This window comes from Pristis pectinata, chromosome 3 (assembly GCF_009764475.1).
Source record: "Pristis pectinata isolate sPriPec2 chromosome 3, sPriPec2.1.pri, whole genome shotgun sequence".
Lineage (NCBI taxonomy): Eukaryota > Metazoa > Chordata > Chondrichthyes > Rhinopristiformes > Pristidae > Pristis > Pristis pectinata.
Genome location: NC_067407.1, coordinates 87,579,520 through 87,606,196, shown reverse-complemented (window position 1 = coordinate 87,606,196; position 26,677 = coordinate 87,579,520). Strand labels below are relative to the sequence as shown.

The window sequence follows — 26,677 nt, the reverse complement described above, 5'->3', positions numbered from 1 at the left end:
GGGATATTGGGTCCGTCGGGTCAGTTGCGGAAGAGCATGGCCTCGGTCTTCCTACAGTTGACTCTGGCCTCCGATACCAACTCAAACTGGTCACAGATGCTGATCAGTCTACCAACTGACTGTGGATCTGAGCAGAAGATGGCGATGTGTGTGCCTCCACTGCTTGGCAATCAGAATCAGGTTTATTATCACTACATATGTCATGAAATTTGTTGGCAGTGTTCATGGACCGTTCAGAAAACTGATGGCAGAGGGGAAGAAGCTGTTCTTGAAACGTTGAATGTGGGTCTTCAGGCTCCTGTACCACCTCCCCCAGTGGTAGTAACATGAAGAAGGCATGTCTCGGGTGGTGAGGGTCCTTAATGATGGATGCTGCCTTCTTGACGAACCACCTCTTGAGGATGTCCTCGATGGCAGGGAGGGTTGTGCCCAAGTCTACAACCCTCTGCAGCCTCTTTTGATCCTGCACATTTGAGCCTGCATACCAGGAGCTGATGCAGCCAGTCAGAATGCTTTCCACCTTACAGCAATAGAAATTTGGAAGAATCTTTGGTGAGATACAAAATCTCCTTAAACTCCTAATGGAGTAGAGCTGCTGGTGTGCCTTCTTTGTGATTGCATCAATGTGTTGGGCCCAAGAGTGATCCTTTGCAATGTTGACACCCAGGAACTTGAAGCTGTATTGTCTGTAACCTTTCTGTCATACTAATAAAGGCAAGCATGCCATACACCGCCTTTACCAGTTAATCAACGTGCCCACCCACGATCCCTTCTTGGAATCCCTCTATCCAGTCTTAGATAGGACAATCAAACCTGTATGCAAAATTGCAGATACATTTTCACTAAGGCACTATAATTATGGTAAGAAATTTTTTTTGTCTTGAACTTAAATCCTCTTGCAGTAAAAGTCGATATATCATTTGCCTTTGCAATTGTTCATATTGTTGACGTTCAGTTGTTTGCAGGGAACCCAGGTCCTTCTGAACATCAATGCTTTTTCATCTCTAACCATTTAAAAAGTAAAGTAACTTCTCAAATTATGAATGATTGATTTATGAATTTTCACTATAATGCCATTGATTCTTTGGGGCATGTGTCTTCCAGTTACAAAACTATTTTTGCTTGAATGAATAGTGCGCCACTCTCTATGAATAGGATTATGTCAGACCCGAATACCCATAATGTGTTTCGCAACCTTTTTGATTTATCAAACCTTGTCTAATCTCATTCAGAAATCAAGCAACTAGTGTATTCTTTTTTTCTACATTTTTCATATTTCATCAGACATGTCCTTGACCATTCCTTGAGCCTTTCTGTATTCTCAAAGTCACTTTGCATCTCCCTCACAGCTCACACCCTCGCTTAGCTTTGTGTCATCAGCAAACTTGGATATTTTACATAAAAACAGAAAATGCTGGAAGCTCTCAATGGCTCAGGCAGCATGTATGGAAAGAGAAACAGAGGGAACATTGCAGGTCACAGGTCCTTCAGGAAAGAGATTCCTTTTTTTAAAAAAAAGGGATAAATTTGAGTGGCTGTAGAAATTGGGGCTCTTTTCACCTCTCTTAGTTCAATCAAAAAAATACTAATTGCTGTTGAACCTTAATAGTTATAGCTGCCCAACGCAAAAATGATTGATTTTATTCCTGCACTTTTTCTGTCTTTTGCGTGCCCTCAGTTCAATGCTAGTCAATTACACCCAATTTCATGTGCTTTGATTTCATTTAATAATAGAAACATATAGAAACATAGAAAAACCTACAGCACAATTCAGGCCCTTCGGCCCACAAAGCTGTGCTGAACATGTCTCTACCCTAGAAATTACTAGGCTTACCCATAACCCTCTATTTTTCTCATCTCCATGTGCCTATCCAACAGTCTCTCAAAAGACCCTATCGTATCCCCCTCCACCATCGTTGCCAGCAGCCCATTCCACACACTCACCACTCTCTGAGTAAAAAAAACTAACCCTTAACATCTCCTCTATACCTACTCCCCAGCACCTTAAACCTATGTCCTCTTGTGGCCACCATTTCAGCCCTGGGGAAAAGCCTCTGACTATCCACCCGATCAATGCCTCTCATCATCTTGTATACCCCTATCAGGTCCCCCCCTCATCCTCCATTGCTCCAAGGAGAAAAGGCCAGTTCCCTCAATCTGCTTTCATAAGGCATGCTCCGCATTCCAGGCGGCATCCTTGTAAATCTCCTCTGCACCCTCTCTATGGCTTCCACATACTTCCTGTATTGAGGTGACCAGAACTGAGCACAGTACTCCAAGTGGGGTCTGACCACGGTCCTATATAGCTGCAACAATATCTCCCGGCTCCTAAATTCAATTCCATGATTGATGAAGGACAATACACCATATGCCTTCCTAACCACAGAGTCAACCTGCGTAGCTGCTTTGAGCGTCCTATGGACTCAGACCCTAAGATCCCTCTGATCCTCCACGCTGCCAAGAGTCCTACCGTTAATACTATATTCTGCCATCATATTTGACCTACCAAAATGAACCACTTCACACTTATCTGGGTTGAACTGCATCTGCCACTTCTCAGCCCAACTTTGCATCCTATCTATGTCCTCTTTCCTAATATCTACATGCTCAAGCTTTTCAGCCTGCTGCAAGTCCTCACTACAATCCCCCAGATCTTTTCCCGTAGTGAATACTGATGTCAAGGTATTCATTAAGTACCTCCACTATTTCTTCCGGATCCATACACACTTTCCCACTGCTGCACTTGATAGGCCCTATTCTTTCACATCTTATCCTCTTGCTCTTCACATACTTGTAGAATGCCTTAGGGTTTTCCTTAATCCTGCCTGCCAAGGCCTTCTCATGTCCCCTTTTGGCCCTCCTAATTTCCTCCTTAAACTCCTTCCTGTTAGCCTTATACTTTTCCAGATCTCTAACATTACCTAGTTCTCTGTACCTTTTGTAAGCTTTTCTTTTCCTTTTGACTAGATTTATTATAGCCTTTGTACACCACGGTTCCTGTATCCTCTTGTGACTCCCCTGTCTCATTGGAACACGCCTATGCAGAACTCTACACAAATATCCCCTGAATATTTGCCACATTTCTTCCGTACTTTTCCCTGAGAACATCTGTTCCCAATTTAATTTTCCAATTTCCTGCATGAGAGCCTCATAATTCCCTTTACTCCAAGTAAACACCTTTCTAGTCTGTCTGTTCCTATCTCTCTCCAGTGCTATCGTAAAGGAGATAGAATTATGATCATTATCTCCAAAATGCTCACCCACTGAGAGGTCTAACACCTGACCAGATTCATTTCCCAATACCAAATCAAGCACAGCCTCTCCTCTTGTAGGCCTATCTACATATTGTGTCAAGAATCCTTCCTGAACACACTTAACAAACTCCACCCCATCCAAACCCCTCACTGTCTGGAGATGCCAATCGATGTTTGGGAAATTAAAATCTCCCATCACAACAACTCTGTTATTCTTGCACCTTTCTAGGATCTACTTCCCTATCTGCTCCTCGATATCCCTGTTACTATTGGGCGGCCCATAAAAAAACACACAGTAAAGTTATTGACCCTTTCCTGTTCCTAACCTCCACCAACAGACATTCCGTAAACAGGCCCTCCATGACGTCCACCTTTTCTGCAGCCGTGACACTATCTCTGATCAACAGTGCCACTCCCCCACCTCTTTTGCCTCCATCCCTGTCCTTTCTGAGACATCTAAAACTCAGCACTTGAAGCAACCATTCCAGTCCCTGAGCCATCCAAGTCTCCGTGATGGCCACCACATCGTAGCTCCAAGTATTGATCCAAGATCTAAGCTCATCCGCCTTGTTCACAATACTCCTTGCGTTAAAATAGACTCATCTCAAACCTGTCTGAGCACGTCCCCTATCACCTGCCTATCCTCCCTCTTGTACCTACTATTAGCTTTCTCTATTTGAGAGCCAAACACCTCTTCCCCAGTCTCTCCAGTTTGGATCCCACCCCCCAACAAATCTAGTTTAAACTCCCCCCTGTAGCCTTAGCAAACCTCCCCGCCAGAATATTGGTTCCCCTGGGATTCAAGAGCAACCCGTCCTCTTTGAACAGGTCATACCTGCCCCAAAAGAGGCCCCAATGATCCAGAAATCTGAATCCCTGCTCCTTACTCCAATCCCTCAGCTACGCATTTAACCTCCTCCTCATTCTATTCCTATACCCACTGTCGCGTGGCACAGGCAGTAATCCTGAAATTACTATCTTTGAAGTCCTGCTTCTCAACTTCCTTCCTAACTCCCTATAGTCTTTTTTCAGGACCTCATCCCTTTCCCTACCTATGTTGTTGGTACCAATATGTACCACGACCTCTGGCTATTTTCCCTCCCTCTGCAGGATATCTTGGACGCGATCTGAAACATCCCGGACCCTGGCACCTGGGAGGCAAACTACCTTCCGAGTTTCTCTCCTGCATCCACAGAATCACCTGTCTGCCCACCTAACTATAGAGTCCCCTATCACTACTGCCCTCCTCTCTCCTTCCCTCCCCTTCTGAGCCACAGGGCCAGACTCTGTGCCAGAGACACTGCCACTGTTGCTTCCCCCAGGTAGGCTGTCTCCCCCAACAGTACTCAAACAGGAGTACTTATTGTCAAGGGGTACAGCCACAGGGGTACTCTCTAGTACCTGACTCTTCCCCTTCCCCCTCCTGACTGTGACCCACTTGCCTGATTCCCATGGCCCTGGTGTGACCACCTGCCTATAACTCCTTTCTATCACCTCCTCATTCTCCTTGATCAGATGAAGGTCATTGAGCTGCATCTCCAGTTCCCTAACACAGTCCCTCAGGAGCTGCAGCTCGACACACCAGGTGCAGATGTAGCCTTACCAGAGGCAGGGAGACTCCGGGAACTCCCACATCTGACACCGAGTACAGGAAACTGCACTCATACTACTTCCTTTACTCAAGTCATCTACCTTGCCTCGCCCCTTTACGCCGAAGCCCCTTGAGCCAAAGCCCAATCACTCTGCTCCCTCTCACTCCACTGCCCGCTGGATATGGCGGTTTGCTTTTTAAACTGCCCGTGTTTTACCTGCTGACGTCACGCGCCTGCGCAGTCCTGCCCCCACTATTCCCGATGAGAACTTATAAAAAAAAACTTATATAAAAAAAGAACCTTAAAACAAAACCTTATAATAAAAACCTTATTCAAAAAAAAGAAAAACTTATCTGTTCCTACGTCCTGACGCCTGCCAAAGCAAAACCCACGAAACCTCCGAAGTTCTTTTCTACCCGCTTTTTAAACTGCCCGTGCTTTACCTGCTGATGTCACACACCTGTGCAGTCCTGCCCCCACTATTCCCGATGAGAACTTATATAAAAAAAACTTATAAAAAAGAACCTTATAAAACAAAACCTTATAATAAAAACCTTATGTGAAAAAAAAAGAAAAACTTATCTGTTCCCAATCTCGTGATATCTTATTGGAAGTTTTCTGAGGATCCAAATAGACTATATCCATTGGTTCCTCTTTTTCGATTCTGCTAGTTACAACATCATGAAAAAAGCCCTCTAACCAATTTGTGAAATAGTTTCCTGTTTGATTTCCCTTTCATAAATCTATGCTGGCTCTGCCCAGTCCTATTATGATTTTCTAAGTATCCTATAATAATTTTCTTAATAGATTACAGCATTGTCCCTAATACTGATGTTAGGCTATTTGGCCTGTGTTATCCTGTTGTCTTTCTCCCTTGTTTCTTAAGTAGTCAAATAGCATTTGCACTTAGTAAGCAAAAGAAACTGTTCTGGAATTGATGGAGTTGTGGAAGGTGATAACAAATGTATTCACTGTCTCTATAGCCACCACCTTTAAGACATTAGGATGCAGGCCATTTGCTCCTGTGGATTTATTGGCTTTCACTCTCATTGATGTTTCATGAAAAAGAATTGAGGGAAAAATATCTGTTGAAAACTTTGAAATAATACAAGGTTAGGTGGTATGTATATATATTTTGTAAATATTGGGTGTGGACAGATAAACTTTTAAGATCCCTGTGTTCCTTATAACTCATCAGAGTTTGCCAGTTGTTGAATTGGAATATTTTATTAGTAGGCATCTAACATTAGCTCAAAGTGGCATCTGGGAAAATTCTTTTGCAAAGTATCTACATAGGGTGATTTTTGTCCAGGTTCTTTTTCTCTGCTTGTTAGAGTTTTTTTTTGCGAGTGGGAAATTTAGGGAAGGACCATGAATAAGAACATCATTGCCTATCTGGAATGTTGCCATTACACTCTTTCAACAGTCCAAAAATCCATATTTGTATTCGAAATTTCTTCAGAACTGTCCTTTAGGAAAGGCATATGTTTAGAAATCATATTAGAGAACCATTAGAATGCTCCTCAGCTTCAAAATTTTTTGGTGGTACATAAATTTTATGATGTATTAGCAGTGTAGAACATTGAAATGTTTGAAGGCTAAGCACAATAGGCCTTCACCGAAATAGATCAAAATTCCATTTTCATATGTCTGCGAAATGCATCAAGCTTCACTTTTGCTTTTTATGCAACCTTGAGAAATGTCATTGAGGAAGTCTGGTGTTGACCTTTAGCAAAGCTTTTGAAATGGCTGATATTTCATGGAAAGATGTTTGGAACAAGATTGTTCACTATGCAATTACAATGCCTACCCATCTAATTTCAGTGACTAAAAACAACCATTTATTTCCTCCAAATACCCAGGTGCAACTTCTGGCCATTATGAAACAAAACATTTTCATTGTAGAATTACATTGCAGTAGGAACTTTAGAGCAAATTTTAATATTGTTGGTTGCCTGTGCAAAATAGCATGTCCTCCAGATAGTTTCCTATTTTGCTTATAGTAAGGATGCAGTCAGGTCTTGCAGTCAGCAGTGCAATAAGAACATATAAGCAGTTGAAGACCATTTGGAGTCTCTTTTGCTATTCAGTAAGATCATAGCTGCTTCTATGCCTAAATTCCACTTTCCAGCTCAATTACTTTGTCCTTAATTTGTTTGGTGTTTGGAGAAACAATTGATTTCAGCCTGGAATATACTCAATGACTTGGTATCCACAGTCACTTGCGGGTGAGAATTCCAAATGTTGCAAGACTTTCTGTTTAAAAAGAAAACATTCTTCTCACCTCCGTCTTTACAGACTCGTACAACACAGTAATAGGCCCTTTGGCCCACTGACTCCACTATGAAGCACCCAACTACACTAATCTTGTGCTAATCTCATTTCATTCTCCCCAGATTCCTTTCAACTCCTCCCAGTTTCTACCATTGATCTACAAACCAGGGGCAATTTACAATGACCAGATTATCTTTTTAAATTAAGAGAGAAAGAACCTGACAATATTGTTCTGGAGTATGAAGATGGGGAGTAATAAACACGATGAATTAATACCAACCCTAGAACTCTACTTCTAAACTCCTACCAACACACCAAGAGGACCTTCCTTAAGTGCTACTTAACACTGATCCTTCATCTCATCTATCTGTCGAAGCCTGATTATGACACAATTAGCCTTGCATCTCAAGAGCATTATCTCTTATTACAAATAAGAGTTCCCATTTCTGAGATTTCTTTGTAACCTCAGTCAGTGTCTCCAGATCTTGAAATCTCTCCAGTCCCTGTAACTGGATTTGGTATATTTATAAACCATTCACATCTTGAGACCCGCCACTGTACTGTCAAATCATTCATAACTTTGTTCTCCAATTTAACACCTTACCATCTTACCATGTATGCACCTGAACTATTTTTAAAATGATGAGAAACAAAAACAAAGCTGCCATTTTTTGGGGGGGATATATTGGCCATTTTGCCTCAAAATATTGAGCTTTTTGTGTATAACATACTTGCACAAGGAAAGATGGTTAAAATGCTAATGAGCTGGGCATTGACGTAGTTTATCCAAGATTGTAAGCCGTAAATAGTTCATTATTGCTTAGGAAGGTGGATGGTCCTGGGTGCTCAGCAGGGGTTGACTGGTATACGCCTTTTCCTTGGCCTGTGAACAAAAGGCAAAAGAACTCTGCCAGGTTTACAAACAGAACACTATAAGCTTTTCTCAAGTGTCAAAGGTTAGGACGTAAGAGAATTTATTTTGTACAGCAAAACAGATCATTCTCGCAGGGAATTGTTGCATATTTTGTATTATTACCTGAAGAAAATGTGTACTTGTAGAACTTGGTAGGTATGACAGACTGCCTTTTGAGATGATTTTTTTTCCCCCACACTTTCTTAGACTTAGTAGATCCAGTTAAGATATAGTAATTCATAGTTTAGATCAAAAGTGGATGATATTATTAATCAACTGTCTGATTTGGACTCCTGTATATATGTATATTTGTTGAAACAAGTACAGACGTGCCACTGAATGCAAGATGCTTGGAACATTTAAAACAGTGACTAGAGTAGCCAAGACCCAAACTTGTAGCCTTATAAGAATAATCAAGATCTTAATGTAAATATTTACATAGAATAATATAGTTACATTGAATAGCATGTTGGTTACATTTCCAGAAAACTAGATAATTTGAAAAAAACTTGCTTACTCCCTTGTTCAAATAAAATTATATACTCCTATCTCACAAAATACTCTTCAGTTTTATCCTTTTCAGTTGGAGAAAATGTTGGTGATATAATTCCCTCAAAGCCTTCCTTCTAGTTTTGCTGTATTCCATGATGCAGGGAATTGCTTAACAGCAATTATAAATGGTTGGAGTATACAGTATAATGTTCCTGTCTTGATGAAACAGTGTATCTTTATTTGTTATAACCAGTATCACAAAAAATAATTAATATACTGCCTTTTGCTCTTGCAGTGTAATATGCAAATTCAGTGTTTCATTTGCTTTTAATTTCCTGAAATTTTCAATGAAAGAGCAAGAAGTCAGGGCTTGAATTCTCATATTTCTCATATTTTCTGACTGTAGAAGCAGGTCATTCAGGCCATCAAGTCCATAGCAGTATCCAGAGCAATTCCATCAATCCTATTACCTGCTTATTTCCCTGTACCCATTTTTTTGATGCCATTTAAAAACCCCACCCTGATTCTGCTATCCACCTGCAGTATATTAGCATCAATTTACAGAAGCCAATTAGTCTGAAAACCAGAATTATTGACAATGAGGAAAATTTACCAATTTAACAAAAAACTGAGATAAAGTATTATTTCAAAATGTTTTTGACTGCAATTTACTGCTAAATCACTGTATACATTTTCTTTCATCAAATTACATTGGTCCATATGTAAGGCTTTATATAAATTAATTGCATATCAGAGGTACAGATAATGAATATTTTTACTGAATTACTTTGTAAATGGAATTTTTTTTAAATTAAAAACCATACAAGTCTACTCCTGCATGTGACAAGTGCATATCAAGAAGTCCTCAACCATGAGATTCTGGTCTTCTTTCTCGTGTTCCTCGCCATTCTGACAGTGGCTTTGCTGGTGCCTGTCAGCCAGTCATCTTGGACTAATGCCAGCCTTGCCAAGGTGATGCTGGTTACAATTGATCCTTTTATGTCCAGAGCTACTCAAGGTCTGCATCCTGTTCCATTGATAGTTAGTAGCCTTCTATCAGCTATGCTGCAACAACAGTGGAAGCACAAGGACAGCCAAGGACACATAGAAGGTATAAAGGAAACTCATTGACTTCTGAACAGAATATGGCATAACAATTTATAATTTTGGTGTGTGATGTTTGTTTTATAGTAGACTTCATTATTGTATTGTGGCCAACCAGATTAGAATCATAGTGTTATACAACATAGAAACAGACCCTTCAGCCCAACTCATCCACAGTGCCCACCTGAGTTACACCCATTTGCCTGTGTTTGGTCCATTATCCCACTGAACTTTTCCTATACCTGTCCAAATGTCTTTTAAACATTATAATTGTTCCTGCCTCCACCACTTTCTCTGGCAGCTCGTTTTATGTACCTACCACCCTGTGTGTGTGTGTGTGTGGGGGGGGGGGGGGGGGGTGATAAAAACTTGCCCCTCAGGTCCCTTGTAAATCTTTCACCTCTCACCTTAAACCTATGTCCTCTAGACTCCCCTGTCATGGGAAAGAGGCTGTGACCATCCACCTCTTCTATACCCCTCATGATTTTGTAAATCTCTATAAGGTCACCCCGCAGCCTCCTTTGCTCCAGCCAGGGAATACGGTCCCAGCCTATTTAGTCTTTCTTTGTAAAGTAAGCCCTCCAGTCCCAGCAACATCCTTATGAATCATTTTGCATCTTTTTGAGCTTAATCACTTCCTTTATCACATGGTGACCAGATCTGCACACAACACTCTGCAAGTGCAGTTTCACCAACATCTTGTACAGTTGTAACATGATGTCTCAGCTCTTGGACTCAGTGCCATGGCCATTGAAGGCAAGTGTGCCAAATGCCACCTTCACCATTCGCTGTGTATGTCCTGCTCTGGGTTAACTTCCCAAAATACATCACTTCACACTTGTCATTGTATATTATTATAAGCTCCATCTGCCATTCCTTTGCCCACTTTCCCAGTTGATCTAGATCCTGTTGTAACCTTAGATAAACACCTGCACTATCTACTATACCACCAATTTTGGTGTCATCCTCAAACTTACTAATCATGTCAACTACATTCTCATCCAAATTGTTAATATATGTGACAAAGAACAGGGACCCAGCACCAGTCTCTGCGGCATACATGACTCCAGTCTGAAAAACAGCCCTCCATTACCTCCCTCTGACTCTTTCCACCAAGTCAATTTTGTATCCAATTGACTAGCTCATGCTGGATTCCATATGATCTAACCTTCCTGACCCAGTTTGTTTGATGATCAGTGACTTTGGGAAGGTATGATGATAGGACTATTGGTAATTGGAGAATTAACCTTCCCCTCCTCCACTTAAGCATCTTGCTTCCCAAACTCAGCTTCTGCCCCTATTCCTCTACTGTTTACCATACAAATAGCTGTGCTGTCATGACAGTAAATTGTGCGCCATGCAGCAGCTGTCACTAAACCTGGTACTCAGTCTGCTGAGTATCGCAGGGCTCCTCAAAAGACCTCACCACTGGAAGCATTGTTTCAAGACTCCCATGATTTGCTTCATAACATTTCATGTGACAGCAAAGCTTTCGTAGTCAGTGAGCTGCCAACATGTGAATTGGTTGCCCCTCAGCAATCTTTGGTTTGTCTTGGTGCCTCAAATAAAGCTGACATCATGGACTACCAAAGATTGAAGGCATCTCAACCACAGGGAACTGATCTGCATGATTCATGTCTTTGGCCACATGTCAGCTGAATCTCAAGGGTGTGAATTTTCTTTTGGTTGTGCTTTAGGGGAAAGTTAACAGGCTGTATCTATAAAGCAATGTACATACAGTCACCAGCACCAGCAGGAAGGACTCCCTGATTTCTGGCAAGAGAGAATGATGCACATCTATGCTTTTTGAATACAGAGCATCAATTATGTCCCATAATGCAAATATGGATGGCCATCTGAAATATCCCAAACACCAGTCTAGAAAGAATCAGACAAAAAATAGTGTATTGTTATGGTCACCTTGACAGCAACTGACAACTGTTCTTGCTCTGTTTTTATGTTGCATTTGTGGCTGCAGGAAGTGATTAGATTTCAGTGAGAACATGCTTATGGAATTGTAAACATTACTTGTCACTGAGATTCGGGTAGGAGAATTCCTCCCTGAACACCACTTGCATTCGTTGTAGGCTTCTGCAGCTTGCTGTTCCGATAAGGTATTGGAACAGCAGCTCTTTTTTTTCCCCCAAGTTGTCTAAGTACTCCACTCACCAAAATCCAAGTTTCATAGAGTTGCACAGAATGGAAATGGGGTCTTCAGCCCAACTGGTCCATGCCAACCAAGATTCCCATCTAAGTTAGTCATGTTTGCCAACGTTTGGCCCATATCCCTCTAAACCTTTTATTTCCATGTACCTGTCCAAGTACCTTTTAAATGTTGTTAATCTACCTGCCTCAACCATTTCCTCTGGCAGCTTATTCCATACACTGACCACCCTCTGGGTAGAAACGTTGCTTCTCAGGTTCCTATTAAATTTCTCCCCTCTCACCTTAAACCTCTGCTCTCTCGTTATTGATTCCCCAACCCTGGGAAAAAGACACTGCACGTTGACCCTACCTATGCCCCTCATGATTTTATACACCTGTATATGATGTGTGATCTATGTGATGCAGATTTATGATCGATATGATGCTACTTCTGTTTCTCATATAATGTAAAAACAGTATTCCATGCTACTTTCTCCATACATTGCTAAATCCTCCTGTTTTTATACTGGATAAAATTCTAAAGTTTCTGAGTCAACCTCTGTTGACAGTAATTAGCAGATAACCAGATCTAGCTAGCCACCTAATTAACTACGCACCTGCCATTGACCTCAGTTTGAAAGGAATTATAAGTAAAAGTCAAACTTGCTAAATGCTAACTGCAAAATTTAACTGAAGTCCAGAAAATCAACCCTAAAGCCCTTAAAATTGCCCTACTCACCAAAATCCCAAGTTTTGTATGAGCAGTACTACGGCAACTTATTAGTGTTGGATGTCCTTCAATTTTAGGAACTTCATTTTAACTTAACCTCCTGTAGCAGCTAGCTACACTACTATAAAATGAAGACACAGAGTCAGTTGTTTGAAGTCAGAAGTCGAATGAATGACAGGGGTGCGGTGCGCCTTTAATACCCGAGATCTTCCCGCGCTACAGTTCCTGCGCTGATGTCACGCGCAGGTCACCTCACCTTCCCGCGCGCGGGCTTTCCTAGCCCAACAATGGAGAAGGAGGGCCCTGCGCCATCTTGGGTCGGGGCCTCCGACGCTCACAATGTCGGGAGCCGGTTTGATACCGGTAAGGTGAGTCGCCACATAGCCCCCTCCCCTCCCCCCCCAGAACTGGCAATACCATCGCGAAAACCAGAATTAAATAAACTATGACTTGGGTGGCCTGCCCCTGCGTCGCACTCGCTGGACCACTACGAGTTGGTCAAAATCTAAATGAGCCGGCTTCAGCCAGTCAATTGTAAAACCTCCTCGCGCCCCCCACTGTCTAGCAAGAACGTAGACCCATTGTTCTTGACAACCCGGAATGGCCCTTAGTACAGCCGCTGCAGCGGTGTTCAGTGTGCACCCCTCCTGACAAAGACAAACTTAGTCTTGGAGGGATGTCAGCATACGTGTCGGGGCCTGTCCGTGTCGCGAGGTGGGTATTGGGGCTAGGTTTCCAAGTCGGTCGAGTGTCGCAGCAGGTTCTTCCTCTGGCCCCTGAGGGACTGGTAGGAACTCGCCCAGGTCAACCAAGGGCATTCCGTAGACCATCTCCGCGGACGGGCATGCAGGTCCTCTTTTGGTGCGGTACGTATCCCCAGCAGGACCCAGGGGAGTTCGTCCACCCAGTTGGGCCCCCTAAGGCGGGCCATGAGTGCTGACTTCAGGTGTCAATGGAATCTCTCTACCAGCCCATTGGATTGTGGATGATAGGCAGTGGATCTGGGAACCCCACAAGTCGGCGACGGCAGACCACAGGCCGAAGGTGAATTGAGCTCCCCTGTCTGAGGTGATATGTGCCGGGACACTGAAATGGCCCACCCAAGTTGACAAAAGGGCCCGTGCGCAGGACTGGGTGGAGGTGTCCGCGAGGGGAATGGCTTCGGGCCAGTGGGTAAAGCGGTTGACAATTGTGAGGAGGTACCGCGCTCCTCGGGAGACTGGGAGGGGACTGACGAGGTCGACATGGATATGGTCAAACCTCCGGCGGGTAGGTTGGAAGTCCTTCAGGGAGACCTTGACATGCTGCTGTACTTTCAAGGTTTGGCAGTGTGTGCAGGACCGGGCCCATTCAGAAACCTGTTTACGCAGGCCATGCCAGACGAACTTATGGGACACCATCCGGACAGTACTCTGGATGGATGGGTGTGCCAGGCCATGGATGAAATCAAACACCCGTCGACGCCAGGCAGCTGGAACGATGGGGCGGGGTTTACCTGTGGAGATATCACAGAGTAGGGTGCACTCACCAGGGCCTACCAGTAGGTCTTGCAGTTGCAGGCCCGAGACTGCGGTGCGATAGCTGGGCATCTTTTTCTGTGCCTCCGCCAAGGTGCCAAAATCCACCCCCTGGGACAAAACTTGGATGGTGGGCTGTGAAGGTGCATCCGCAACCACATTTTCTTTCCCGGACAGATGGCGGACGTCAGTGGTGTACTCTGAGATGTACTATAAGTGCCGCTGCTGCAGTGCTGACCAGGGACCTGAGACCTTGTTGAAAGCAAAGGTCAACGGCTTGTTGTCAGTGAAAGCCGTAAACGGCCTGCCCTCCAAGAAGTATCAGAAGTGTCTGATGGCCAGGTACAACGCCAACAGCTTGCGGTCAAAGGCGCTATATTTGAGCTCTGGTAGTCGAAGGTGTCTGCTGAAGAACGCCAGCGGTTGCCAACGCCCTTCGATGAGCTGCTCTAGAACGCCTCCGACCGCTGTGCTGGAGGCGTCGACCATGAGGGCAGTAGGGACGTCCGTAGGAGGATGCACCAACGTGACCGCGTCCGCCAAGGCCTGCTTGGTTTTGACGAACGCGGTGTCAGCCTCCTCCGACCAAACAATGTCCTTGTTTCCGCCCGATAGGAGAGCAAACAACGGGCGCATGATACGGGCCGAGGATGGTAGGAACCGGTGATAAAAGTTTACCATACCGAGAAATTCCTGCAGGCCCTTGATGGAGGTGGGTCTGGCGAAGTGGCGGATGGCGTCGACCTTTGCAGGCAGGGGCGAGGTGCCATGTTTGTCGATCCGATGGCCCAGGAAATCGATTGTCTCGAGCCCGAACTGGCATTTGGCAGGGTTGATGGTCAGGCCGAAATCCCTCAGGCGAGAAAAGAGTTGGTGGAGGTGCGTGAAATGTTCCTGGCGGCTGCTGCTGGCGATCAAGATGTCGTGGAGGTATATGAAGACGAAGTCAGAGTCGCGCCCGACCGCGTCCGTCAGTCGTTGGAAGGACTGAGCAGCGTTCTTGAGGCCAAAGGGTATCCGGACGAATTCAAAGAGGCCGAAAGGTATGATCAGTGCCGTCTTTGGAATGTCGTCCGGAATCACCGGGATCTGGTGATAGCTGCGGACGAGGTCGACCTTGGAAAAAATAGACTGCCCGTGCAGGTTGGCAGCAAAGTCCTGAATATGCGGCACGGGGTACCGGTCCGGGGTAGTTATGTCGTTCAGGCGTCAGTAATCGCCGCAAGGTCGCCAGCCTCCGGCTGCCTTGGGGACCATGTGTAACGGAGAGGCCCATGGGCTGTCCGACCTGCAGATGATCCCCAACTCCTCCATCCTTTTGAATTCCTCTTTCGCAAGGCGGAGTTTGTCCGGGGTGGGCGCGGGCGTGGAGGGGTGGGCCCTGGGTGGGGATGTGATGCTGGACGCCGTGCTTGGACAAGGTGATGGAGAACTGGGGCGTTAGTACAGACGGGAACACTGCCAGGACCCTGGCGAACTCGTTGGTCGACATGGTGATGGAGTTGAGGTGTGGGGCCAGTAGTTTGGCCTCGCCCAACGAGAACGTTTGGAAGGTCCTGGCATGTACCAAACACTTACCCCGCAGGTCAACCAGCAGACTGTTGGCTCAAAGGAAGTCTGCCCCGAGGAGTGGTTGCGCAACGGAGGCCGGGGTGAATTTCCAAGTAAAATTGCAGGTGCTGAACTGGAGGTGCACCAAATGGGTGCCAAAGGTCCTGATGGCGCTGCCGTTGGCGGCTCTGAGGGTGGGTCCTGATGTGCAGTTGTGAGTCTCGTGGCTGTTGGGAGGCATGACGCTGACTTTAGCTCTGGTATCCACCAGGAAATGACAGCCAGAACACCTGTCCCACACATGCAAGAGGCTATCCGGGTGGACAGCTGCTGTAGCCGTCAGCGGCGGCTGGCCCTGGAGTATCCCGGAAACCTGCATGGTAGCCGGCACCTGCGGGCGTCTGCGCCTCACCACTGGTGGTAGAAACACCATTGGTTGGTCGGCGTCTCAGACCTGGTGGTGGGTTGGGTGCGTTTGATTGCCGGGTCTGGGCCGCTGGGAACGTGGCGTGGCAACGTGCTCGACAGACGCCCCGCTCTCCTTTTTCGCCTGCCAAAGGACATCCGCCCAGGCAGCCACCTTCCGGGGGTCGCTGAAATCGGCATCCGCCAGGAGCAGGTGGATATCGTTGGATAACTGTTCCAGAAAGGCCTGCTCAAACAACAGGCAGGATATGTGGCCATCAGGCAGGGTTTGTGGCCATCTGCCAGGGCCAACATCTCGTTCATGAGTGCAGAGGTGGGGTCTGTCACCCAACCCATCGAGGTGGAGGAGGCGGGAGGCCCGTTCGCGTTGGGAAAGGCCGAATGTCTCAAGAAGGAGGGTCTTGAACTTATCATACTTCTCCTCTGGGGGCGCCTGGATAAAGTCCTCGACCTGGGCTGCGGTGTCTTGGTCGAGGGCGCTCACCACGTATCAGTACTTGGTGTCGTCCCTGGTGATCTGGCGAATCTGAAACTGGGCCTCGGCCTGGTCGAACCAGACACAAGGCCGGAGGGTCCAAAAGGTGGGCAGTTTAAGGGCTACTGCCTGTACCTCTTGTTGCGCAGACATCGTGGGTCCAAAAACGTTTGGGCCCATCGGGGTCATCAATGTAGCGGCTAGCTACCCTACTATGAAATGAAGACAGAGTCGGTTGTTTGAAGTCAGAAGTCGAATGAACGACAAGGGCGAGATGTGCCTTTAATACCCGAGATCTTCCCGCGCTACAGTTCCCGTGCTGACATCACACGTGGGTCACCTGACCTTCCTGCACGCGGGCTTTCCTAGCCCAACGATGGAGAAGAAGGAGGGCCCCGCATCATCTTGGGTCAGGGCCTCCGACGATGCTCGCGATTTCGGGAGCCGGTTCGATACCAGTAAGGTGAGTCGCCACACTCCCATTATGAAATTATTATTTGAATATTTCATCCTGTAACATATCCCATCATAAGTTGTATCTGGGAATTCCACCCTGGAGACCTACTATGATGAAATTGCCTTTTGGAAATTTCGCACCATTTTTCTGAAATTATAGATATTGATTATTGATTAATATATAGATATTGATTTACTGTAATAAGTAATTATACTAGGAATTAAACTAATTAAACTTAATTTCAAGACAAAGTGAACATAACATGCAGTGGATATGTTAGTACTCCTGATCTCCCACATTGAAAAAGCATCTTTTAAAAAGGAAAACTCATCTTTCTATTATCTATTTGACAGAGAAGATAATTACCTTTTATAGAATTTGTCATAATCTATGTATGTGAATGATCAGCCTGTATAGAATTCTTCATTTACTCTACATCTGCCTAAAGCTTGATTCTGAACCAGATATTTCATCATCATGCAGAGATGAAGGAAATTCAGTGGAGAAATCACCTGAGAAGGGAAAGTTAATTACTTCAATTTAAATCGGATTGTCTGAACTCCTGTCATGTTTATATTCATGTATTTAAATGCATGTAAAATAAAATGAAAACATCATGATTTGTGAGGAAGTTATGACTGTCTGGTGCTTTAACCTGCCTTGAACTGCTTCTTGCACATTGGTTTGATGCAGCCAGCCAATGCATCAGCAGGTGTGGTAGCAGATTCACTTCCATCCATGGCTCCCAGATAAGGCTATGAAACTGTCTTGTTTCTTTAAAAAAAAATCTGGCGGGAAGGAAACAGATATCTGTTGTGTGTTTCCTTGCATCTCATTCAGTTCTTTAGGTGTTATGTTTTGACTGGTGCTACATCTGAGCCTTTTGTTTAACTGAGGGATTACTTGAATCTGCTGTCTGGAAATGCCCATCACTCCTGTAGTGTTGCCAAAGACAACAGCTTTGGCTGTGAGCAAGGTACTGTGTTCTGTGGTATCATGTGGTGCATAGATTATCAAGATAAATGACATGCAACATACTCTGTTTCACACTATCTCATACATGGAATACCATGATTTTTTTTTGCAGATGGAATGCAGTCCAGATGAGCAGTACAAGTTCTTTTGCTGATATTGGTTTTCCAGCATTATGAGGGTAAGTGTTTTGTATAGGAAAGAAATCTAATTTACAAGAAGGATTTTAAATATTATGATTGGTTACAATATCTTCAGTTAAAACAGCATTTTACCTGGGGTGAGCCTGCTACTTTGTATTAATTCATAATGAATTTTATAATACACATGCTCTATCAATGTAATTGTTGAATATTTTTAATGCTTTGGCTCTACTCTACTCGCCTAGAAAGTGAGAATGCATAGCATAATATTTTACACCCTGTATTTTCTTAGCTTTCATATTTAGATAGAAATAGTACGTATACCCATATTAACTCTTGGAATCTAATTATAGCTCTTGACTTGAGTGAAGGAGTTTTATTGTAGCATAAAGATATTAATATGACAAATTCTTCTAAAACAAAATGTAATTAATTTTATTTCCATGTACTTCTCATCTTTGTATGTTTCATATAGTTTTTAAAATGCAGTGTGAGCATAATTTCCAGTAAGGGTGAATTTGTAGGTGAAGTAATTAATGCGTCATTGTTGGCAAAGCTAACACAGAAATGCACATAAAATATGCAAATACAGACAAGCAGACAAAACCAAATCTAAAGGGATTTTTTTTTTCTTTGGGATGTGCACAACAGCAGAAAACTCTAATTTGTTGCAACAAGTACAATAGAATCTTGGAGATTCCTCATGGGTATTTCCAGCAATATGGATCACAGCCAGCTTGCAAATGTATGTGATAGTACTGTAAAAGAGTACTTTATCAAAGTCTTTGGCACTGTCCCCTTATAACCAGATCTACTAGAGTAAGAGTATTTTTCATCCTGTTTTGCATCTTGTATACAATGGTTGCAATCCAGATTAAATTTTTGTGATCATCATTAACATAGGCCCTTACAAGAAAGGAAGACTTGCATTTATAAAGTAATTTTCATGACCTCAAGATATCACAAACTATTTTACAGCTAATAAGGAATGTGATCCCTGTTGCAATGACAGCAAGCATGTTGACTGGTTTGTGTACAAAAGCTCTGATAATGACCAAGTAGTCTCATTTTAGTTATGTTGAATGAGGGATGAATGTTGCTTTGTCTCATTCAAAATAAGGCCAATGGGAATTTTTTTTGCCCATGTGAGATTGCAGGCAGAGCTGCTTTAAGCATCTCACCTGAAGGCTGGCATCTCCTGTGCAGCACTGAAATCTCACCCGAGATTTTTGTGCTCCAATATCTGGAATGGGACTTGAACCCACAACCATTCAGAGTCAGAGTTGTACAGCACAGAAACGATCCTTCAGCCCACCACGTACAAGCCAGTCTTTTTGCCCATTTGCCTGCATTAAGTCCATTTCCTTTTATGTCTTGCTTATTTAAGTGCCAAAATGTTCCTTAAGTATAGTGATTATACCTGACTCCACCACCTCCTTGGGCAGGGAATTCCAGATATCAGCCACTCCATGTGTTTAAAAAAAAACTTGCCCTCAAATCCCCTTTTAAACTCCTTCCTCTCACCTTAAACCTAAACCTCTTGTTTTGGATCTAACTAAGGTAAGAGTGTTATACCAATGAAGCTATAAATAACACTAATAAAGTAATTACAGAATCTAAGTCCCATGTGTGTAAATTATCAAACAGAAAATTTGAGTTTGCATACAGTGTTTGATATTCTCATATTGATCACTAAGAAGGTAGTTAGCGCTATCTGGGCTACTGTAATAACTAGCACCACCTTGACTCTTCTGCATTAGCTAGCACCACCTTGTTCCCATGCATTGCTCTGGATGTTATCCAAAATATTCTTGAATTGTTATTTGAGTCTTGCTTACCTGTCTTTATCTTGCCTTGAATGCTATGCTGCCACCTTCTCATGTTGTCTAGCTTCTATTCTGAATGTTAGTTCTCCAAATGGGAAAATCTACAGATCACAAGCCTGTGGACAGATCACAAGCTATCAAACTTGCTTTATTCATGCCCTCAGCCTCCATTTTCTCCCTAATGTATATTTAAAAAAAAGAGAACACAGAATATGGGTCAAACACCGGCAAATGGGCCTAGCTTAGATGGACATCTTGGTTGGCATGGACGAGTTGGGCTGAAGGGCTGTTTCCATGCAGAATAACTCTATTACTCTAATATGGATACACTCAGAAGAGGAAGCAGCTGCGGAGAAAGAAACCTTTCATTACAACTGGGGAAAAATTAATGATAAACAGGTTTCAAGATGCAGAGAAGAAGTGGAAGGGAGGAGAGAACAAAAGGGAAGGTTCAAGGTGAAAGACTGTTATGAAAGGATTAGTAAGGGGGGAAAAATGTTCAGTCTGGAGGAGGTGTGAATGGGTGAAGCAGGAGAATAACCTGAAGAATGTGAGGATTCCATGTTACAAACTTATCCTTGGGCTCCACTCCCCAGCTCACCAACTTATCCTACTCTCAGGACTCTCTTCACACGTTCAATCATTTTTAACAGATTCTCACTGTTCCACCAATGTTCTGCATCCTAACTCTCCAAGATCCGGCAAATCTCATGTCCAGCCTTGCTCTCCAAATATGAATTTCAATAACTGTCCCACCAACCCCACACCTTGAGTGTATATTGCAACTGCATTTACCGCACTTTCTAACTGCATTTACGTCTCCAACCAGATATATTTGTTGTATACTGTAGGTCTTGAGCATAAGGTAAAGGATAGAAATGTAATACATTAGTGCTAGAATATTTATTTGGTGAAGGCTGGGAAAGCAGTGATGACTGTCATAAGCAATGAAATGGGTCAATTACCTGTGATTATACAAAGAGTATTCCCTTATACATTTTAAGTGCCAACTATGATTTTTTTTAAAAGAGATTTGAGCTGGTATCTAGACAGAGTATCAAGCAATCTGCTGGAGGAATTCAGCGTGTCGAGCAGCAACAGTGAGGCAAAAGGAACTGTCGATGTTTCAGGTTGAAACCCTTGGTGTAGCTTCCATCTTCCACAATTCATTTCTACTTGTATTAAGTAGTTAAGTAGCCCTTCTGTGAGAAGAAGCCACTCATCAGAGCTCAAAACAAAGATTAATAATAACCAACTGCTCGGCATCTTTGAATATGTCATTTTAGCAGTACCATAATATTCTTTCAGTCATGCTCAATTCCTTCAAGGAATTTGATGTGATGTGTACTTTGTGCAGGTATTCAGCGTGATGTGCCGATTTCTTAGATTCACCATGATTTGCTGAGAAACTAATTTTGTTGTAGGAAATTGTAGTTATTCACTGTGACATTTCATTTCCTCCCAAGATAATAGGCACATTTCTGCTTAGTGTTGAAAGTATAAAGAACAAATCTTACTGTGCTAATCAACTTTTTGTTTTAAATTAACCATACATTGTGTACATGGCTTTTATTTGAGCAACAGAATATGATGTGCACTGTTACATAAATCACACCATTGGGTTTGTGCTTGATGTGATTTAAGGATCAGATCTTGATGTAATATTTTTCTTTCATTTCAATTTCTTTTTTATCCTTTTACATGATTTAATTATTTTGGTACTGCTTCTAAGTTAATTTCGAAGCAATTCTGTTGTTGGTGGGCTATTTATTAAACTCTTGCTCTATGTATCTCAATAGATTTATTCAACCTTTAGCCAAATAGGGCAATCTTTCCAGTTCCTGGGGTTTTTGATGATAGAGGTAAGATAGGAGAGGCTGCCCTTGATATCAAGGTGGTATTTGACCAAGTGCGGCACCAAGGAGCCATACAAAAAATGAAGTCAGTGGGCATCAAGATAAAACATTCCAATGGTTGGAGTCATATCTTGCATAAAGGAGGATAGTTGTGGGAAAGTTTTAGTTTGAGTGCATCAGGGCAGGAGTTCAAACATTTTCAGTTGCCTCTTCAATGACCTCATTTTCATCATAAGATGTGGATGTTTGGTAATGTCTCCATGCTCAATTCCATTTGCAACTCCTCAGCAAATGGAGGAGTCCACACTAAGACCACGACGGCATTCAGGTTAATAAGTGGCAAGTAACTTTTATGCTGCAGAAAAGCCAGAGAATGATTATCTCCAATGAGACAGTTTACCCTTGGCATTCTTTCTGTGTCCTCTACTGTCAATGTCCTGGGGATCACCAGTAATCAGAACCTTAATTGGATCAACCTCTTTAACAAATCTACTGCTGGCTGGTAACTATTTATGTGAAATTTAGTTTAAAATATTGCCACAATGAACTTTGACAAAAATTGTGACATCAAGAGATACTTGTGAACAAGAAGTGGATGTATTCAGTTTTTCCAATACACTGCTCGTCATCTCCCATGACATTACGTAAGGGTATTCAGAACAAAGTATAGTCATCAAGTTAAAGGACGTTTTAAAATTAGAAATGATTATATCAGCTGGGCAGTTAATTGCGGACCTCACTTTGAAGTGAATTTTACTTGCATTAATTTGCTACTTTTGATGCTGTTCTGTAAGATTTAAATAACAAAATGCATAACAATTTTCAGGTCAGATAAGTGAATCTATTGTTGCTAGTGAAGAGGTTTCTTTACAACCTTAGGGTCTTGGGAGAAGCCCCATTGCCATCAGTGATAAAAGTATGTCATTAAATCATAATTGGTCATCTTCCATTAATGTAGCATTAAGAATATTTCATCATTAAGTTGAAGAGAATTCTGGTTCACTGCCTGAGCCGATGTTACTGAGAAACATGAAACCAAACTTGCCTCTCTGGTTCCTTTAATTTTTTCTGAGATTTCCTTCTGTAGAATGCTGCTTCTATTTCCTCCTTTTGTATCCTTAAACAATCTCTCATGTGCTTTGACATTTGTTTGCACTGGAATAGCAGTAGTGAAAGACTGCAGAAAAGAACTGAAAGCTACACATTATATTAACATGCCAAGCAACTGCACGTGAACGAACCTAAGTGGGTGTTGCTTTACTAGACAGGATATAAAACAGCTACGGCCATTCTAGGGCACAGCTACACCAAGAGCAGGGAACATGATCATGTCAGAAACCAACAAAGTGCTGGAGATTATCTATGTGCCAATTAGAATATTTAGAAGTACTCAAAATTTAGTGGAGGGATGGTGTAGTCAATCAGTGCAAGTTTAAAAAATTGAGCTGGTTTTTAAATAATTATTGCAAATTAGTTCAGATTTTGTGCTTGCTCTGAACTGGATATTATGCTTATCTGAATAAAGATTATTGTAATTGATCTGACAGTTTGTTTGGTGTGGGCCAGACCTTGCTGGCAAAGGCCTGCTGCCTGTAGTCGCTGTCCATGGTAAATTCTCACTCAGACTTACCAGGTCTAATGCAAAGGGATGATTATGCTGGCATGAAGCATCTCAGGCTCCATTGGCATAGTCTGACTAGCAACAGGGTCTTCAGTGGTGCACTGAAGAAGCAATGCCCCCAGAATGCCCCTGAAAGCATCGACAATTAGTAAAACCCTATCCCATCTATGCTATCTATCAATGTTGTGAGAACGCTTTAATTTTATTGAACATTATTTATACTTCTGAAATATTAAAGAATTATAAAAATGAAGTAAATGTTTCTTTAAACTCCTTAATAATTAAAAAAAAACATTAAACCATATTGAAATAAAGATAAGTTTCTTTCCCTTTGCATTCTTCTCTGCAGCCCTACATTCCCCATTCAGATGAATAGGATTGCAGATCCTCTGCTATATTTGACTTGGCACAGGAACTGACATCAGATTACAGTGGCAGAGCTTCTTGATGAATATGGTGCACACCATTAACAAACAAGATTAGGACTTCTGTGTTTGTCCATACATTCAGAATCTTCGGCATTCACCAGGAAAATCTGGTCCTGTTTTTCAATTGTTGTTGGTTTCTGGACAAGGTGCATTTTTAAAAATTCTATGAATGCAATTATTCACAATTTCCCTTGTTAAAACAAAATGTTGGTTATATACAGTAATTTGTAACTTTAATATATTTAGTTTTACTAAAAAAAGTTTGGTTCTGAATGTGAATTGTTAAATAAATTTTACCGTTCAATGAAAACAGTAATTTTAAAACAGCACCAAGAGGACTATTTCAATAATTTAAAACTGAGACAATTACTTTGTGGTTCAGTGACTGTAACATTTCACTTAAAACCAAATACTGTAGACACTTAGAAAAATCTGCAAGATTAGTTGAAGTTGATGTGGATTTCTGAAAATAAAATAACGTTTTTTTTCTGAATGTAGCTGGTAAAGGAGAGCCAGTAGGTGTGGTTTACTTGGACAAAGTCACAAGTCAAAGATTAATGTGCAAAATTGCATTGGGGGTAATGTATTGGCATGGGGATTGAAAACAGTGAGTAGGATTAAATGAGGCCATAACTAGTGTGGTATCAAAGTAATCAGTGTTTGAGCTTCAGCTATTTGTGACATTTATCAATGATTTGTATGAGGGAACTTAATGCAATCTTTCAAAGTTTGTTCATGAAACTAAACTGAATTGATTATGAATTATAAGGGGCTTTAAAGCTTCTGAGAGGCTTCAAAGCAACTTTGACAGATTGAGCAACTGGGCAAAAACATGACAGATGCAATATAAAGTGAATAAATATGAAGTTTTACTTCATTAAGAAAAAATATTAAAATTAAGCAATTAAAAGATAAGCTATTTTAATGTAATAATAAGGGACTAAAATAGTTAAGAACACTTAAGAACAATGAAAAACATTTAACTAAACTCAATTAATTCAAATTGTTTGGCTTTGGCCCTAGAATCTGTTGCTCTCCCTCGAAATGAATGGAAATGTTCCTACACCAGGATAGGTATGTTTGAAAGCAGATTTCCCCACCTAAAAGTGCTGAGCAATTGTCATAACTTGTGCTTTGCTACTGGTCTCCATGAGGATGTTGTGTTGGAGCACAGTCAAGAAATGTATGGTGAAGAGCACTAGGAAGTTCTGGACCTCTGCACTTGTGTGCCTGGATGTGGGATCCATGAACTTGGCTTTATATGAGGGACTGCCAGCCACTGCAGCCATTTCCCCACATGGTACATACCGTTGATGCCCTGATATACACTGAGAATGAGTTATTTATAATGCTTCTAGGATTATCTGACACATTTTGCGCTTGTAATCTTGAATATTACCCTATAACTATCATAGACATGAATTGAGGAGCAAAGTATATGCAGCTTTCTTGTGGCTATAGATCTTGTATTGTGCATTTGTTAAATAGGCTGTATGAAGATATATTTTATCAGCCAGTCTATAATCCAGTGTCATTCCCCTGACAGGGGATGAGCATTTTGCTTATTGCTGCATGGCCATCTAGACGTCATTAAGACCTAAACATAGTATTCAAGCACCTTATTTGCTTTTGATTGACAGAACTTTTTCAATCACAGTTTAAATGTATTCCAGTTTGGTGTGTTTGATGGCCTAATTCTGGGAATCATTTCTACACCAGGTACATGGCAAATGTCTATTCAGCAAGACTATTGCGTGCACAGTTTATTTTCATGGTATTCCAAGGAGTTTTATGTCATATGGTAATTTAAGCTTAAAGGTTTTCTAACTTTTGAACTGAACTGGTTCAAAACAGTTTTCTAAATACAATATGGTACAGAGAAAATAATTATAGGCTCTCCTTCAGTGAGCAGAAGGCTAAGTCACTAAATCTTTCATTGTAAACTTCTGACAGACCATATTCTGTACTTCAGAATGATTTATTTTATTTTAGCCAGTAGTGCTTTACATTTTGACCCGGAGAGGCATGCTAGTTGGTTCCCCTGACCTTTTTCTTCAAAAGTGCCATCATGGGAATCAGTGGTGATCAGACCAACAATTGATTCAAACTAAAGCTGGGAACTTCAAGCACAAGTCATTAACCTGTCCTTTTTGAATTGGAGAAGAAAATGTCATGCCAGCATTTGCTACCTTAATAAATCCATCATCTATTGCATTCTTCTACTTGGCATTCAGCACATTTAAGAACACAAAATACAGCAGTTTGCAAATTACTGAGCAAGCAAGCTAGTCATTTCATTTTTGAGTTTAATTTATCCAAAATATATTTCTTTAGTAATTGGAAATTGGATAGGTTATCTGTAATTGTCATCTATAATGCAAACCAGATGTTGATCTCATAGCTTTGCTACTTAGAATTGAAAAGAGAAGCCACATTGTAGTTTTCTGAATGGTTGATTTTGTTTACTGAATCTTAGGTCATTCAGTTCTCTGTGCAGAAGATTCTGTTGCTAGGATCTCAGAAGATTACAAAAAAGCCTTTGTGGTGTTGTCATATAATCAGTGAATCTGTCACATATTGGAAGCAGTTTGGAAAAATGTTACAACACACACACAAGTTAGGATTTGTGCTCAGATATTTTTGTAAAGCCTCTAAGTAAAACTCATTTGCTGCTCCAGATATGCTTGATCATTTATTAGGGATAGTGATACAAATTCTTGTTATCGTCATTATTTTTAGCTTTGAATTGCCTTTGTTATGAAGCAGAAATTGATGAACAACTTGTCAACACCCGACTGTAAACACCCATTAGAATAGCCAGTCCAAAATGAATGTTTTTGTTTATCTGTAAGCTGAGCCAAATGCCCTAGCAAATTCAATTATATGAATAGCTTTTACACG

The 26,677-nt window shown here is 42.1% G+C and overlaps 1 protein-coding gene across 7 annotated transcripts in view; it reads left to right on the top strand.

The window, feature by feature from the left end:
• pak5 (p21 protein (Cdc42/Rac)-activated kinase 5) overlaps positions 1 to 26,677 on the top strand; it is a 188,277-nt gene that overhangs the window by 77,650 nt on the left and 83,950 nt on the right. For 6 of the 7 annotated variants that reach the window (XM_052011483.1, XM_052011476.1, XM_052011480.1 and 3 more), the window contains one exon: positions 18,018 to 18,083. The exons of the other annotated variant lie outside the window; for it this stretch is intronic. The gene's annotated coding sequence lies outside the window, so the exon portion shown is untranslated. The remainder of the gene's footprint in view (positions 1 to 18,017; positions 18,084 to 26,677) is intronic. 7 annotated transcript variants of the gene reach the window in all.